The sequence below is a fragment of the Diorhabda sublineata genome, chromosome 8 (assembly GCF_026230105.1).
Source record: "Diorhabda sublineata isolate icDioSubl1.1 chromosome 8, icDioSubl1.1, whole genome shotgun sequence".
NCBI classification, from domain to species: Eukaryota; Metazoa; Arthropoda; class Insecta; order Coleoptera; family Chrysomelidae; genus Diorhabda; species Diorhabda sublineata.
Window position 1 is genome coordinate 5,491,717 of NC_079481.1, and position 17,894 is coordinate 5,509,610.

Sequence of the window (17,894 nt, forward strand, 5' to 3'; positions counted from 1 at the left end):
TCGTAGATGGCGCAGAAAATATCATTTAAACGCTTTCGATAACCGTTTCAAGAACAGTCCAGATTAGCAGATTGAAACAAACCTAATAACAACTCAGATTTGATTTGTTTCTGGCGGTAATAAGGAAAATAGAACGAGGTTCTCTTATATCAGGATAACACATCCAGCCACAATTAAATATCCACCATATTTGCACCTATCTTGTATTACACTTGATACTGCTTTTTTCTTTCCCGTCCAGAGCTTTCACTACCAAGATTTAGCAGCCCTAATTGCAATGAATAGTAATATTTCTTACCCGCTAATGGTCAGAAGATCCGTTAAAAAAAATCTCACTAAAAATAGTGCCCCATATGCGGGTACATGTGCCTGATGATAATGATAAAAAAAAAGTCAAATGTACTCGTTTTTTTTATTCTCGTCTTGGAATAGTTCGACGTGCGTTGGTCGATGAACTGAATTTTACGAAAATCATTGTGGTGTTCCAAATAGTAATTAGCCGGAACATTTTGACGGTTATGAAGAAGCTAGTTTTTTTTTATTATCACGATATGAAAAAAAATCGCGTCGTCGTTTCTTAAAAGCTCGCGTAATGATTATCCAGTTGGGATTCTAATTCATCACACGATCGTATCCAACGTTTCAATTATTTTGAATAAGTATACAAGAGTTATACAAGGTGAATCAATCTTCAAACAAAACAAATCTTGATACAATCTAAGGTCCTACAAACATCTCTCAATTGAACAAACCTCAAACTATTGTAAGGTCCTTGCGTTGAAATTTTTGTTAAATATTTAGAATAACTTCTTAAGACAAAGCTTTGTCTGCTCCTCAGGTCCCTTCAAAGTATGTAAAATTATACAAGGTGGATCAATAAACAACTTTCAATGAAACAAATCTTGAAACAATCCTAAGGTCCTACAAACATCTTTCAATTGAACAAACCTCAAACTATTGTAAGGTCCTTGCGTTGAAATTTTTGTTAAATACCTAAAAGGATTTTTGAAAACAAAGTTTCGTCGGCTCCCCAGACCCTTGAAAGTATAAAGAGTTATACAAGGTCCAGAAAAACAACATCTTTGAATGAAACAAATATTGAAAATATCGTAAGGTCCTTTCGTTGAATTTTTTGTTAAATATTTAAAATAACTTCTTAAGACAAAGCTTTGTCTGCTCCTCAGGTCCCTTCAAAGTACGTAAAATTATACAAGGTGGATCAATAAACAACTTTCAATGAAACAAATCTTGAAACAATCCTAAGGTCCTACAAACATCTTTCAATTGAACAAACCTCAAACTATTGTAAGGTCCTTGCGTTGAAATTTTTGTTAAATACCTAAAAGGATTTTTGAAAACAAAGTTTCGTCTGCTCCCCAGACCCTTGAAAGTATAAAGAGTTACACAAGGTCAAGAAAAACAACATCTTTGAATGAAACAAATATTGAAAATATCGTAAGGTCCTTTCGTTGAATTTTTTGTTAAATATTTAAAATAACTTCTTAAGACAAAGCTTTGTCTGCTCCTCAGGTCCCTTCAAAGTACGTAAAATTATACAAGGTGGATCAATAAACAACTTTCAATGAAACAAATCTTGAAACAATCCTAAGGTCCTACAAACATCTTTCAATTGAACAAACCTCAAACTATTGTAAGGTCCTTGCGTTGAAATTTTTGTTAAATACCTAAAAGGATTTTTGAAAACAAAGTTTCGTCTGCTCCCCAGACCCTTGAAAGTATAAAGAGTTACACAAGGTCAAGAAAAACAACATCTTTGAATGAAACAAATATTGAAAATATCGTAAGGTCCTTTCGTTGAATTTTTTGTTAAATATTTAAAATAACTTCTTAAGACAAAGCTTTGTCTGCTCCTCAGGTCCCTTCAAAGTACGTAAAATTATACAAGGTGGATCAATAAACAACTTTCAATGAAACAAATCTTGAAACAATCCTAAGGTCCTACAAACATCTTTCAATTGAACAAACCTCAAACTATTGTAAGGTCCTTGCGTTGAAATTTTTGTTAAATACCTAAAAGGATTTTTGAAAACAAAGTTTCGTCTGCTCCCCAGACCCTTGAAAGTATAAAGAGTTACACAAGGTCAAGAAAAACAACATCTTTGAATGAAACAAATATTGAAAATATCGTAAGGTCCTTTCGTTGAATTTTTTGTTAAATATTTAAAATAACTTCTTAAGACAAAGCTTTGTCTGCTCCTCAGGTCCCTTCAAAGTACGTAAAATTATACAAGGTGGATCAATAAACAACTTTCAATGAAACAAATCTTGAAACAATCCTAAGGTCCTACAAACATCTTTCAATTGAACAAACCTCAAACTATTGTAAGGTCCTTGCGTTGAAATTTTTGTTAAATACCTAAAAGGATTTTTGAAAACAAAGTTTCGTCTGCTCCCCAGACCCTTGAAAGTATAAAGAGTTACACAAGGTCAAGAAAAACAACATCTTTGAATGAAACAAATATTGAAAATATCGTAAGGTCCTTTCGTTGAATTTTTTGTTAAATATTTAAAATAACTTCTTAAGACAAAGCTTTGTCTGCTCCTCAGGTCCCTTCAAAGTATGTAAAATTATACAAGGTGGATCAATAAACAACTTTCAATGAAACAAATCTTGAAACAATCCTAAGGTCCTACAAACATCTTTCAATTGAACAAACATCAAACTATTGTAAGGTCCTTGCGTTGAAATTTTTGTTAAATACCTAAAAGGATTTTTGAAAACAAAGTTTCGTCTGCTCCCCAGACCCTTGAAAGTATAAAGAGTTATACAAGGTCCAGAAAAACAACATCTTTGAATGAAACAAATATTGAAACTATCGTAAGGTCCTTTCGTTGAATTTTTTGTTAAATATTTAAAATAACTTCTTAAGACAAAGCTTTGTCTGCTCCTCAGGTCCCTTCAAAGTATGTAAAATTATACAAGGTGGATCAATAAACATCTTTCAATGAAACAAATCTTGAAACAATCCTAAGGTCCTACAAACATCTTTCAATTGAACAAACCTCAAACTATTGTAAGGTCCTTGCGTTGAAATTTTTGTTAAATACCTAAAAGGATTTTTGAAAACAAAGTTTCGTCTGCTCCCCAGACCCTTGAAAGTATAAAGAGTTACACAAGGTCAAAAAAAACATCTTTGAATGAAACAAATATTGAAAATATCGTAAGGTCCTTTCGTTGAATTGTTTGTTAAATATTTAAAATAACTTCTTAAGACAAAGCTTTGTCTGCTCCTCAGGTCCCTTCAAAGTACGTAAAATTATACAAGGTGGATCAATAAACAACTTTCAATGAAACAAATCTTGAAACAATCCTAAGGTCCTACAAACATCTTTCAATTGAACAAACCTCAAACTATTGTAAGGTCCTTGCGTTGAAATTTTTGTTAAATACCTAAAAGGATTTTTGAAAACAAAGTTTCGTCTGCTCCCCAGACCCTTGAAAGTATAAAGAGTTACACAAGGTCAAGAAAAACAACATCTTTGAATGAAACAAATATTGAAAATATCGTAAGGTCCTTTCGTTGAATTTTTTGTTAAATATTTAAAATAACTTCTTAAGACAAAGCTTTGTCTGCTCCTCAGGTCCCTTCAAAGTACGTAAAATTATACAAGGTGGATCAATAAACAACTTTCAATGAAACAAATCTTGAAACAATCCTAAGGTCCTACAAACATCTTTCAATTGAACAAACCTCAAACTATTGTAAGGTCCTTGCGTTGAAATTTTTGTTAAATACCTAAAAGGATTTTTGAAAACAAAGTTTCGTCTGCTCCCCAGACCCTTGAAAGTATAAAGAGTTACACAAGGTCAAGAAAAACAACATCTTTGAATGAAACAAATATTGAAACTATCGTAAGGTCCTTTCGTTGAATTTTTTGTTAAATATTTAAAATAACTTCTTAAGACAAAGCTTTGTCTGCTCCTCAGGTCCCTTCAAAGTACGTAAAATTATACAAGGTGGATCAATAAACAACTTTCAATGAAACAAATCTTGAAACAATCCTAAGGTCCTACAAACATCTTTCAATTGAACAAACCTCAAACTATTGTAAGGTCCTTGCGTTGAAATTTTTGTTAAATACCTAAAAGGATTTTTGAAAACAAAGTTTCGTCTGCTCCCCAGACCCTTGAAAGTATAAAGAGTTACACAAGGTCAAGAAAAACAACATCTTTGAATGAAACAAATATTGAAACTATCGTAAGGTCCTTTCGTTGAATTTTTTGTTAAATATTTAAAATAACTTCTTAAGACAAAGCTTTGTCTGCTCCTCAGGTCCCTTCAAAGTACGTAAAATTATACAAGGGGGATCAATAAACATCTTTCAATGAAACAAATCTTGAAACAATCCTAAGGTCCTACAAACATCTTTCAATTGAACAAACCTCAAACTATTGTAAGGTCCTTGCGTTGAAATTTTTGTTAAATACCTAAAAGGATTTTTGAAAACAAAGTTTCGTCTGCTCCCCAGACCCTTGAAAGTATAAAGAGTTACACAAGGTCAAGAAAAACAACATCTTTGAATGAAACAAATATTGAAAATATCGTAAGGTCCTTTCGTTGAATTTTTTGTTAAATATTTAAAATAACTTCTTAAGACAAAGCTTTGTCTGCTCCTCAGGTCCCTTCAAAGTACGTAAAATTATACAAGGTGGATCAATAAACATCTTTCAATGAAACAAATCTTGATACAATCGTAAGGTACATTCGTTGAAATTTTTGTTAAATAACTAAAAGGATTTTTGAAGACAAGGTTCTGTCTGCTCCAGACCCCTTCAAAGTTATACAAATGTTTATTTCGGAGGAAAAAGAAGATACATTTTTCACGTGAACGTATTATTTTGACTCTACAAGATTCAAATAGACTCGTTCGATCCCAAAGGAGAATAGGTTAGGTGATTTAATTTGACTTCTGCCGAGATAATTGGGGTCATAACTAGGGAAACTCAAATTTGCAAAAGGAGAACCCAAAATATGCGAATCGTTTAGTGAAAATATGCAGAAAAATATTGAAAATTTGCAATAAAAAATTTTCATACTCAAATTATTGATGCACTTTGAAATAAACAGATATATTAGTTTTTTTATACATAGGTACTGAACTAAATATGTATTTATACAAAAGTAAATTTTCATTAATGGTAAAAACAGTAAATTACTAATTGTTTTTCGAAGTTTTCGATTAAAAAATGAAATTTTCAAATGTCGCTGTTCATGATGTAAGACAACGGGCAAAAATTCTTTTCAATTCACAAATCAAAATTCCAAATTTGGAGGCGGTTTAAAAACGAAAGTAACGAAGCTAAAGTAAACAAGGAAAAGTAGTCAGCCGTTGTCTTGCTTTTGGAGTCTGATGGACAGAAAAGAAACAAACAAAATCATATTTGAGAATGGATGAGGAAACATTTGGAAAAGTCCTAATGAAAATAAAGCATAAGATAACAAAGAAATCCTCGGCGAGAGGCGTACTATCAGCAGATCAGAAACTCGTGCAATAGAAATGGCACCAAACTAATGTTGCAAGTGCGATGATCTTGCATGAAACAATCAGCTTTTAAGCAAGAAATATTGCATTGCATTGCTCGTTGTTTTGCGTCATGGCTGTTCTCTTTTCGTTGTGTTCCCGAAAAATTAGTTTTTCCCACAGTATTTAATTGACATTAATCATGATAGTGTTCTGCTGAGAAAACTCGGAAAACTCATGACATCTGCGACAAATTCATCTAGTTTGCAGTATTTAGTGCATTAATTGAGCACTTAGTTATTTATGATATACCGAGGCTACTCAATTATTCGGCTCACAAAACACGAAACAAAAATCATTTTCTTGCGACATCTTTTAGTGGAGCTTTTTTCCTCTGCGAAAAAATGAAAATCACCAATTCCATGCAAATTGTTTTTATCAATGATAAGGGAGCATTTAATTATGGAAACCTTCAACTTTCATTACTACATTGTAACAGCCAATTTTTCAAAAACTTCCAAAGCATAAAAATTCGTAATATGGCACTTAATTTTTTGCTTATTGCGTTTGCTTATATTGCTCTGCAACTTAAGTGACATTCTGTATATAAAAAAATATAAAAGGAAAAACTTCTTTCTCTCGAAAATAAAAAATAATAACGGACCTATAGAATTAACGGTATGCAACATCTTTTTGGTACAAGTATTTGTATAATTTTGAGTTTTTTGTTTAAAAAAAGATAAGAAGACGGATGTAAATCTTTTTTTATGATGCTAGAGCTCGATATTTGGTAAATATCTGTATCAAATTTCCACGATCTTCTCAAGGTTTTTTTGAAGTTGAATATTTGGTCAATAGTGGATCTATTTAATCTGAACCCTATTTGGTATCGAATATATTTTTTTTGAAAATATTAATATTCACACTCCGCTAGCTTATGAATAACTGTTTCATATTACACAGGAACCTCTAAAAGGTATTACACCCTTTTTGTAAATGTTTCTTACCTGTCACTGCTCCTTAAAGATAGATGATATAATAATCGAGAAAAGCAGCTGCCGTCTGTCTTCTTTCGGGCAGCTGTTTCATCGATGGGCAGCAGGCCGATGTCTTAGGTCAGATATATATACGAGGTTTCAACGGAAGAGTTTACACTATTTTTGACTTTCCCCGCCATCGATTGACTCATTTTTAGAAGGTTTTAGAAGCAACGAACATGATGCCAGTTTTGTATAATACACATTCTTGCATTTGGACACTGTCCATTCTATGATTTATTAATTAATAATAGTTCAAAGTACTCGACTGTCTTCTTCTTCTTACGTTAGGTCCTGTATTTTCATCAAGGGTTTGCCAGGAGTAGTTGGGATGCTGAGGACCAGCTTTCATACCACCTTATAGGTGGTCGTCCAGGAGGTAGAGTTGTGTCTGGTTTCTTTTCCATTACAATTGAATATCGCACATGTCCCTTATTTCTTCATTTTTCTTCCGATCGAGTAACGTATGTCCTGTTATTGATCTCAGATTTCTATCGCTTGTTATGTTTGTCCCTAGATATTTGAAGGACACCACTTGTTCTACACTCTGATCGTCAGAGTCACTATTGTCAGAGATTTTGTTTTCTTTTCTCACTCTCTTACTCGACTGATTTGTTAATAATTCTTTAACTGTGATATACTTCTTCGGTGTTCATGATTGTAGTTTAGTCCCAGTTAGCTCTATGAGACCCAAGCATCTACTTCGTTGGATCAAACGTCTTTTTGTGACGTTCGTAATTCAGGCTTGTAAGTTAGGTAATAACAAGTTAAAACTCGTACATTAATCGCAAGTCTTCATAATCTAAAAAATCACTGGTTTACAGTGCATTTGTTGGCGAATAAATTTTACCTGTAGCTCACTACATATGATATGTTATTTTCAAAAATGTAATTAGATGATTTTCCGATTTTCTATTTCGAAAAAAATTATACATCACAGAGACGAAATCTGTCCAAACCTTCAGTTAAAACTCAGTTCTTCCGTTAGATGTATAATTTGGGAAGCATGGGCTTTAATCTTCTCCATAGTGCGCTTCCGAAGTTTCGAGATCAAGCTTGTTCACAGATATAACAAATGTCTCAATTTCTTCGGTGATTATGTCGAAAAGTACCAATCTTTTGGTAATGTAATTATAGTTTCATATGAACTGTTTGGTCAGAGGAAGAGCTACCATCCGTTCCATGTGTAATTCCAATTGTAAAATTCGGCGGAGGTTCGGTAATATATTGAAGATGTTTTGGAGAAAGATCTGATAATCGGCGGAAAATTCTTCTTAGCATGAAAACGATTCTAAGCATCCCTCGAATGCTGAGCGAAGAGTATTTGGAAAAATTGGAAAGGAAGAATATACTAGTGATGATTTTGCAGTCGTAGTTGTTCAATCTTGACCGGATTGAGGTGTTTTGGGACAAATTGGACAGGAAATTCAGAAAGCAATGTCCCGCGATTCATTTTTATTAAAAAAGACCTTTTGTATATATAAGAAAATTTGAATTGGAATTCAGGTATCCATATGTGTATGTAATCGTCGTATATCAATATTTCTTACAAGGTTCCCTTATGTAACAAACAAGGAAATAATATATTTATATCTATTTCAATCATAGATAACAGATTATAAAAAAAATGATAAGTGTACTTGAGTTTAAGATAAAAGTGAATGAAAAAAAATTCGTCCTCGAAAATTATCTTTAAGAGACTCAATTTTTTAAAAATATGAAAATTAGATTTTTAAAAATAATTCAAAGAATAAAATTAAGATGTTTTTCTCATATAAAAAGCAAGTACAAGATGGTAAACACTTCGGAAAAGCATTTACCGTGGTAGTATGGGTAAACAGAATCAGGACGGCAACTGTACCATGACATATTGCACCCAACCTCAACACCCAACAATTAGCGGTGATGGTGATATTTCATGTCCGAATAGGACCAAATTTTGAGCTGAGGGGCTTAAAAAAATAGCACCTAGCTACATCAAACTCAATCATATTGATTCTAATGTCGGTTTTCGTATGTGAAAATTCTTACGCCTCAATTTAAACTTGAGGTAACTGGTTAGTTTCTAATTATACGAATAATACTATTGATTTACTTTGTTTATTGGCGACGCAGTGACAGATTTTCATGATCAAGTCTCTCCCAATCGAAAATTCGTGCTTTGCATTTGGGATTTATATTATGAATATTCGCGAGCGTCAGTTGCAACTCCGTGGGTGAAACGGTCAGTAGCAGCCCCCAGGCATGGAGAAAAAAACATTTTTTTACTCATTTCTCCCTAAATTCAAAATTTGTCATATTATAGTTTGCCTATTATTTTGTAGGAAAAACCAAAACAGTTGATTATAACATAGTGAATTATACGACAGCCGGCTGAGTTATCCTGTCAATTAAAATTTTACCTAGTGATCGATTATGGGCTACTTTGAATGAAAATTGTTGTCAGATTGCTGTATCTCAGTGGAAAGTTTGTTAGATGGTATATTAAAACGTATATCCAGCAAAATCTATCACTAAATGAATATTCTCAGCCGACGACTGTTCCTTTGACTTAGAGCTAAGTGATTTCATTGTTTACATGTTAAAAAAACTCTAATAAATTTTTACGCGGGAGGAAATCACGTTCCTCGGGAGCATGCTTGAGTTTTGAGTTCAGTTTTATCAAAAATGTCTTGCCTCTTCTAAAAAAAAAAAACAGTGTTGTAATCACCCTGAAAACGCATGGAATGCTGAAAGTGCTGCGCTCAAATTCGATCCCAAAGTAGACTTCCATAAAAACATTAACATGATCCATAACAATTAACATTATAATCAATATGTCAGGACACCAAATCGTCAAGTTAGCATTAAAATCAAGTTTATAAGCGATTTATTTTCATATTTATTATTTACTTATCAGTATAACTATCTCTAAAAGCGTGTTTCTCAATTCAATTTGCTATTTTAATCCCGTCTTTAATATGTACAGATTTGGTGATGGTTGCATCTGGATTACGAAGTCTGGGACTGCGTGCTCACGTAGTTCGCTTATTTTAGTTTCATGCAAAGGATACAAAAAGAATGTTATGAATCCTTGCGGTTCTAATTAAGGATAATAAAAAATTTTACGTTGCCGTTACTCTTTAACAAGTCTCTGAAGACAATAAATTGGTTTTCGAAACGCCCTAAACGAGTAATTTTGACTTATCGGCGTATTCGCCATATACTGTAGGGAAAAATAGGTTTTTCAAAATTTTCAAATGTTATTTCATACGAATAAACTCAAGGTGAGACTGTCTACTAAAAGAAGTGATACACCTATGAATTACGATTGCTTCATCGTTTTATTACTCTTTAATCCATATAAATAGACTACAGAAATTGTTCGTTAACCAAGCAGGGCTGGAATCGAGATTATTTTAATTTCTTAACAGAGCCGTTTCACTTATTCGAGTATGCAGCATATATTGTCACGAACTCGTCCACGACATAGGATGTGAAGCCGGTTCTGTGTAGTTGTTAGAGAATATTAAAATTTAGCAAAATCGAGGTATCTTTGATGTTTGTTTTTATCACTGCGGCGATTTTTTTCCAATTTCTAAGGAAAGTTTTTTTATTTATTTGTCTGTTTATTTTCTAGAATTTTTGAGAAATTCGTTTTGGGTATATAAAGGAGTTTGTTTAGCGGAGTTAGTTGATAATTAAAAGTCATAATGAATGGAATATCCATAGAAAAGTAATCGTTGATTCAAATAAATTAGATATATAAATTAAATAAGTATTGGTGATAAGTTTATTCATTATATAAATTAGTTAAGTCTAGTGAGTGTTTAAATAAATTTAGTAAGTAAGTAAGGGAGAGTATAAGTGTTTATAAATTCGCCCCGCCGATAGAAATAGTATAAATAAATAAGAAACGCATTAGAATATATTAACACATTTCATTATACGAAAATATTTGATTTTTTTATGGTGGTATTTTACACGAGATCCCTCTCTGTGTAAACACACTTAAGTCTTGATGATATTGAATCATTCATAATGTTATATAAACCCATAAGATTTTATCAACTCGGCGCCGAGATAACAACTACAGATAACGTGGTTATCAAAAATCTGGTGTCAAATTTTATAAACCATTTTGACCTATTTGAACCACCTATATATTATATATATATTACGACTGATAATATTTTTGATAACATTGTGTTGTAAAAATAAAAATAAATTAATCTTAATAAAAAACGGGTCAATTGAATGATTAAAATATTTTTAGCCCAATTTTTCAAAAATATCAAATAATTTCAAAGGAAAGATAATTCGTGTACAGGGAATTTATTTCTACATACATTTTGTCTGTTTTTAATTATATATTATTTTCTGTTTCTTCTTTGGATACAACGTTGGCTACACATCATTTTTTTCGTATTTTAAAGGAAAATAAAATGATACCAACTCTGGAGCTCATGAAAAGTATTATTATGTATTATGAACTTGAAATGTTAGTCATTAAAATCATTAAAATGGCCGCTGTTGTTCTAAAACTCAGAAAAAATTGATGATTGGACGGGAATTATTATAAACCATATGGTAGCCACCTTTTTCGTTGATGGCGAACAGTTAAATATTTAGAACTGCTACAAAATACTGTCGTGCCAACTTTGACAAACTTATCCTGATCCAGTTCCCGCGAATATACAAGATGGGGCACCCCCATCAACGAATCAATGTCCAAAAGTATCTCAACCAAATTTTTTCTCAATTGGTGGATAGAATGGCCAGCACGAGCTCCTGATTTGATATCATTAGACTTCTTTCGTGAGAATGTAAACAAAACTAAACCCCTCAACGCATCGAAAAAGTTTAGCTTCGAAGAAAATTTACCATAACATAACACCATACAAAGAAATGAACAGAAATGCCATTAAATGGTATACGGATGGATCTAAAGCAGACATAACTGGGATAGGAGTGTAAGGGGCAGAACTAAACACTCTGGGCAACACACCAAGCATGTTTAAAGCAGAAACTATGACAAATAGGAGATCATCATCCTGTCAAATAGTCAAGCAGCAATTGGAGCTTTATACTCCAATATATTCAAATCCAAACTCGTTTGGGATTGCCTAGAAAAATGAAATAACTGATAAGCTCGATAAACCAGGGATAGACAAGCTCTTCATAGGAACCGAACCCTTATGTGGTATCAGCTGCAGAAGAATGGAAAAAGCACTGGAAAAGAAAGTAGATGGGAGCAAAATCAATAATTAGGATAACCTACAGGGGCTGAGACAAGCAAAGACTCTCCTGGTAACCTATAACCAAAGAAGATCTTTCTGAATGTATTATTCTAAGTAGGAAAAATTTACGAATACTAACAGAAGTTCTATCGGGCTATTGTCACCTCAACAGGCACCTGAAGACGCTAGACTTAGCAGAGGAGAAAGTCTCCATCTCCTCCAGAGGACTAGACTTGGAACTTATGAAATAGATAACGAAGATCTCTGGCACGTACAGTCATCTCACATTCTAGACTTTTTAAAAGAAGTGGCATTAACGGATCAGCAGTAAACACCGGGTTCTTCAGTGTCGCGGCAAGATGGAGAGACATTATAGATCCTTTGGATCGCAGTGTATATGATACCCCAATATCCATCATATATACATACAAACCCCTCAACTAAAATTACTTGAAAAGACAAATCACGACCAGATGAAAAAATTGACGAAGAGGTAGCCAATATAGTAAATAAGACAATAGCTACATCTTTAGCCCTGTAGATATCATTTTTCGACAAAAAAAATAAAAAATGTTGAAAACGAGAATCTAACAATCAAAACTAGAAATAATTCTGATATACGGTTGCGAATCTTGGGTACTGACCAACAAATTGAAGCAAAAAATAACAACACGTGAAATGAAGATATTGAAAAAAAGTGCGGGAATGAAGAGGCTCTATACAATAAGGAACGACATAATTAGACGAGAATTAAACGTAGTGAGTGCAGTGCAAAAAATCGAACCACAATTGAGGTAATACAGGAAACGGAAACAAACGAAAAGAAGAGAAGAAGCAGATCCAGGATATAGAATGGAGAAATAGCAAAAAAAATCTGGGAAAAAGAGAACTGAGCTGGATACGAACTTAACAGGAAGCAAAAGATAAATTAAATTGAGAAGAAATATCACATCTATTCCTATAGTAGAAGATGTTGCTATTAAGAATGAAGTTGTGCGAAAATTTATGAAGTAACGTATACCAAACTGAACCCCTCAACTTAGGTGACTTGAAAGAACAAATCACGATTAGATCAGTCAAGCCTGAGGTGTGGAATAACTTTAGAAGACATTTATAAACCAGATTAGCATGTTGCTAAAACTTCGCAGCAAATGTTCTGAACACCTGCTAGATTGACAATAATTTTTCTTTTTACAATATTAAGAAATAAATTAAATTTCTATTCTTAATGTTAATTATTGTAATAATTTTGAAAACCTGGAATAGTTGATGATACGTATAGGACATTACGTCTAGAATATTTTGAAAAATCCAAAAAATGAATAATATACAGAGTGTAACGTATTGAATCGTTTTTTCCAACACGCTATTTATAAACGAATTTAGCTTTTTCGCACTGTATAGGAAATCGGAATCTAGAAAGTAAAATTTCAATTTTCAAAAATTTTACTCGCAAAACTTGTGATTGTTGCTGCAAGAATTTGCGCTTTTTGTTAGCCGTTGAGCGTAAAATTACTGATAATATAACCTCGTCAATTATTTTAATTCAGGGAAAAAATTCGGGAATGAATAGATGACGTGGAAATAATTTCTCATACGACCCCTGTAGAAATATCCTCCGTAGACTTCGGAAGTGTGTAAAACTGAAGGGTGTCCACTTCAAACATTTATTATAGTTGATTTTTTTATTTTTATTTTACATCGACGGATTTTCATCTTTTATCGCCTCTACAGACTTCTGAAGTTCGATATCTTAGTTCGAAATTATTAAAATTGTATTATCTCTCAATGAATCATGTACAGTTCAAATTTAATTAATAAAACTCCTCCTAAACCCCGAAATTTAATCGATTCAAACAAATAATACCTTACTGATTGTTAACCATTGGGCATGAGCCGCCCCTGGCCTTCAGATATTCGGGTAGAATTATTTATTCTCTCAAACATACTTCACGGACATACGTGATTATCCATTAAAAATTCTTAATGTTCCAATGTATAATACTTAAACATGAATTCTGATTTCGCTCGTATGAAAAAAAATTTTTGTCACAGCATTATTTTCACGTCACCTACTCACTCTCGAATTTTTTGCATCGGGACACCCTGTATAATTATAAATAGTTTTAAGATTGAATTTACCCCGTTCATGTACCGATCGGAAAGACGTCAGATTTGATTCTTCCGACTTAAAACATAAACAACAAATTTCGTAACTTTCCCATCTGTCTATTATAGGTACCTACACCTGTTATCGGCCGGAAATACTTATTTGTAAATTATTTAAAAATATATTTTCAAGTTCATTGTGTTTTTTTTGCGAGGTAACTACTTTTAATTTATGAAATGTATTAAATCGATTATCAAAATTTTAGACGGTCAAAAAACCGGAAGTGAATCTGTTGCACACGATCATTAAAAAGTTCGTGTAAACAAAATCAGTTCTGGATCGACTTTATGACAGATGATAAACAATAGAAGGTGGGAGAATTGTTTGGATGAGAAACTGGGTTATTGGATTTTGGCGAATATTTAAATTTCAGTTGGATTTATATTTACTTTAAAGTCGTTAATTAAATGACGTAAAAAAATTGTACAAAAGGAAAAGTAACGAAACGTTAAAGCAAACTAAACTATAATTAAAATTGTTACAAAAAGTATTTAAATAGTTTTTAGAATTATATTTTTGTGGTAAAATATATAAAATGTACAAAAAGTTGTTAGGATATATTACAGTATAAAATAATTTTAGGTTATGAGTTTTAAATCGATATAATTAATTAATAAATAACTTTTGAATGGTCCTAAAAATACACGCGAGCTTAGAATTGCAGGTAGTTGTGCAATATGGACAAACCAGCGTTAAGATTAACTAGTTAAATTGATATTCTGAACAAAACCGATTTGGACTATTCAATAATATCATTTATAACAAACTGGGTAATTAACAAGCGAAAATAAACGATCGAGTTAGTTTTAAAATGGTATAGAAATTACAGTAATTTTACTTTTACAGTTAAAAACTATATCTACGAACTATCGATAAAATAGAAATGTTAAGAATGTAAGTGGAATTTCTGACGTTAATAGTAATTACAAATGCAATAAGCCACGTCGTTCATGACTTAACCGGTAAGAAACCGCCCAACAAACAAAAATCAAACAACTCTATTTATGGATAAAATATATTTTTTGGAACATTTACCTTTTATCTTCGAGGTATGTCAATGAAAAAAGCACTCAAATATCTCAGGTTCAACTAGAAAAAAGTTTTTTTCTAACACACGGTATATTTAGTAGCACGGAAAAAATATCAGAAGATACGATAAAATTTTTTTTAACAAAACCACTTTCCTTTGATTCTACCGAAAACTTTGTATACATTTCTTAGCAAAAGTAGAAGTATTACCGGCTACAGACGGATAATGTCTTACTGCTTTAATAGTCAAGTTGCTACTAAACCCAAAATGCAGATTGTAATTGAAGGAAAAGAAACTTACGCCGGTCGAGGTTTGCCGGCAAATTCCACAAATACGGCGACAGCGTTGCCAAATCTTAGAACGCTGAACTTTATACCTACAGAGAGATCTAACAAACTATTTAATGGAAATAGAATCTAGATAAAATTGTTTATTTTAATTTTAAATCAAAAGAATAGCAATAAGTAGTTGAATAGGGTTGTAATTTGATTGAAAAATAAATTTCTATAATTTTTAATATGATTTTAATAGTTTTAACAATGGTATATTAGAAAGTAAAGTATAGTTAATAAGTTAACAAAAAAATTAATGTAAATATAATCACGACTGATATTGTGAAAATATTTCATTGGATCCTGTGAATAATGATGTTTCTTGTTAACACATTTGCATTTTTTTAATTTTTGATCCGATAGTTCAGTTAGGAGAATTTATAAGCTATTTAGTACGATCTTTTCAGAATCCTAAAATTTCACTATATTTTTCGTTCTTGAACTATTTTTTGCAAATACAGATTATTTTATAATGTTGTATGCCCTTCAAACGAAATTTTGGTGAGAATTTAACAAGGATTTGATACGTGAAATGAGTATATTTATTGTTTATCTGATAATGGATGATATAACAGTTTGTGTGACCCCATTTTATAAAACGAAATGTTTAGCTTTATTTATAGTCCAGTGAACAACGGCTTTTACTTCAAATTTCCATCCAGACACATCGGATTGCTTAAAATTTTAACAGTAGGTAGTAAATACTTTGAAAAGCGAAGTTTACCCTATACCGATACGTACTTTTATTCTGGGGGTGTATAGCACCCCAACTAGGGGGTGGTAATTTTTTTGCTAAAACTAACAGTAGAAATCGATAGAAAAAATAGTTCTAAACACAAATTAATCTATGAGTTTTTTCGAAAAATCAATACTTTTTCAGTTATTCGTGATTGTAATTTTGAATTTTTGTTACAAAAAATTTTTAAATCGATTTTTCACAAATAACTCAATAACTTTAGATTTTATCGAAAAAAACGGTAACGAGGTTAAATGTAGATCGTAAAATACAAAAAAAACCAAAAACAAACGTAATAAATATGATTTATTGAAGACAGAACTTATTTAGTGGAGATTTTGAAAAATTAAAAACTGAATAAGTGGAAAACGCTCATTTCTACAAAAAAAATGTATTGAATCTTTTTTAAAAAACATAAAAAATCATTCAAATGAGACTTTATAAGGCTCTATAATACATAAAATAAGGGAGTTATGAACAAAATAGGATTTCGGGGAAAAACGTCATTTCTACCCTTGATATTGCCACCCTAATTGAAATAGAATGTTATAAATTTGCAAATCACTTAAATTGAATACAAATAATAGGATCAAGAAGTTTAGAGAGGTTGATTCGGGAAAAAAATATGGTTACAATGGAAAAATTTTTTAAAAAATTGTCTTTCATCAAAAATAACTTGAAAAATATGGAAAATACGTTAAAACTGCTAGATAACAGAAAGTTAGTTAATTAAAATTTTGTTGTTTTTGTTTTTTTCTCAACTTAACCGAAATATAACCTCAAAGTTCACAGTAGGGTTTGACTGGTACCGTTTTGGAAGCCTTTGAACGTTTCCCTTTTGAAAATTAAGGGTTCAATGTATTCAAAACCTATTTAGCCTAGCAGATTATATATTTAAGAGAGTTATAAAGAAGAAGAGGACGAAATCGAAAATACAGATAGTAATAACGATGTTAATTTTTATTTATTTTGTATGATCACTTTTAAATTGATATGTAACAAAATGCGATAAATTACATTAAATATATGAAAAAAATATATCAAAATATTCGTTTCAAACCACAATCTTCACAATTTTCAAAGATTTTAATTTTTTTTTCTACGTGAGAGGTAGTTTTTAGGGGAAAATATGCAAAATTAACATTTACAAATCAAGCACTACAAAAAATATCAATTTAACACAAATAATATCTTCAATTCTATAAATAAGATCATAAATGTTTTTTTCAAACTTTTTTGCAATAAGGGATGATTTTCAAGAAAGAATAATTTGTGTTGAGAAGCTTTCGAAATGAATACAATAAAAATAATACTTTTGATATAAATTGAGTAAGATAAAGTACTATAATTGTTTTTTTTTTCTAATTTCAATTGGAGAGGTTGGTTTTTGAGGGTTGGAAAACATTGATTAGGGATTGGAAAACATAAATAGTATCCTAAAACATCTTCATTTTAATCCTACAAACTTTCTAAATGCTTCAAACATTATTTAATTTAATTTTGACAATAAGGGGTAGTTTTCACCTCTTTCAACAATTTACACATATTGCTATCAGGTAGATTTTGAAGTAGAGGATAAATAGAACTTAATTCTAAAATTTCATACAAATTCATGCCTCTTGAAGGAAATCTGAGATGATACCGTAGTTTTACCGTTGTTGACTAGACTATTGTTGTTCTAAATTAAAATCTTTTATTTTAATCTTAAAATTTTTAAAAATACCAACTTTTGCCGCAAATCTAGTTATTTTAATAAGAAAAATTAAGTAAGTATGCAATCTTTACAAAAATAAAATATTCACAATTACTCAAGATGAATTTGATAGTCCAGGAACGTAATATCCAAAAATACAACTCACATCAATTTTTTTCGAAGACGGAATATT

The 17,894-nt window shown here is 31.4% G+C and overlaps 1 protein-coding gene across 2 annotated transcripts in view; it reads right to left on the reverse strand.

Moving 5' to 3' along the window:
• Positions 1-15,223, reverse strand: part of LOC130448381 (transcriptional regulator Myc-A-like) — a 172,527-nt gene extending 157,304 nt beyond the window's left edge. Inside the window, exon 1 of one of the 2 annotated variants that reach the window (XM_056785744.1) lies at positions 14,946-15,222. The gene's annotated coding sequence lies outside the window, so the exon portion shown is untranslated. Of the gene's footprint in view, positions 1-14,945 lie in introns of both variants that reach the window. The other variant, XM_056785743.1, reaches the window with a different exon arrangement.
• Between the last annotated feature and the right edge of the window lie 2,671 nt (positions 15,224-17,894).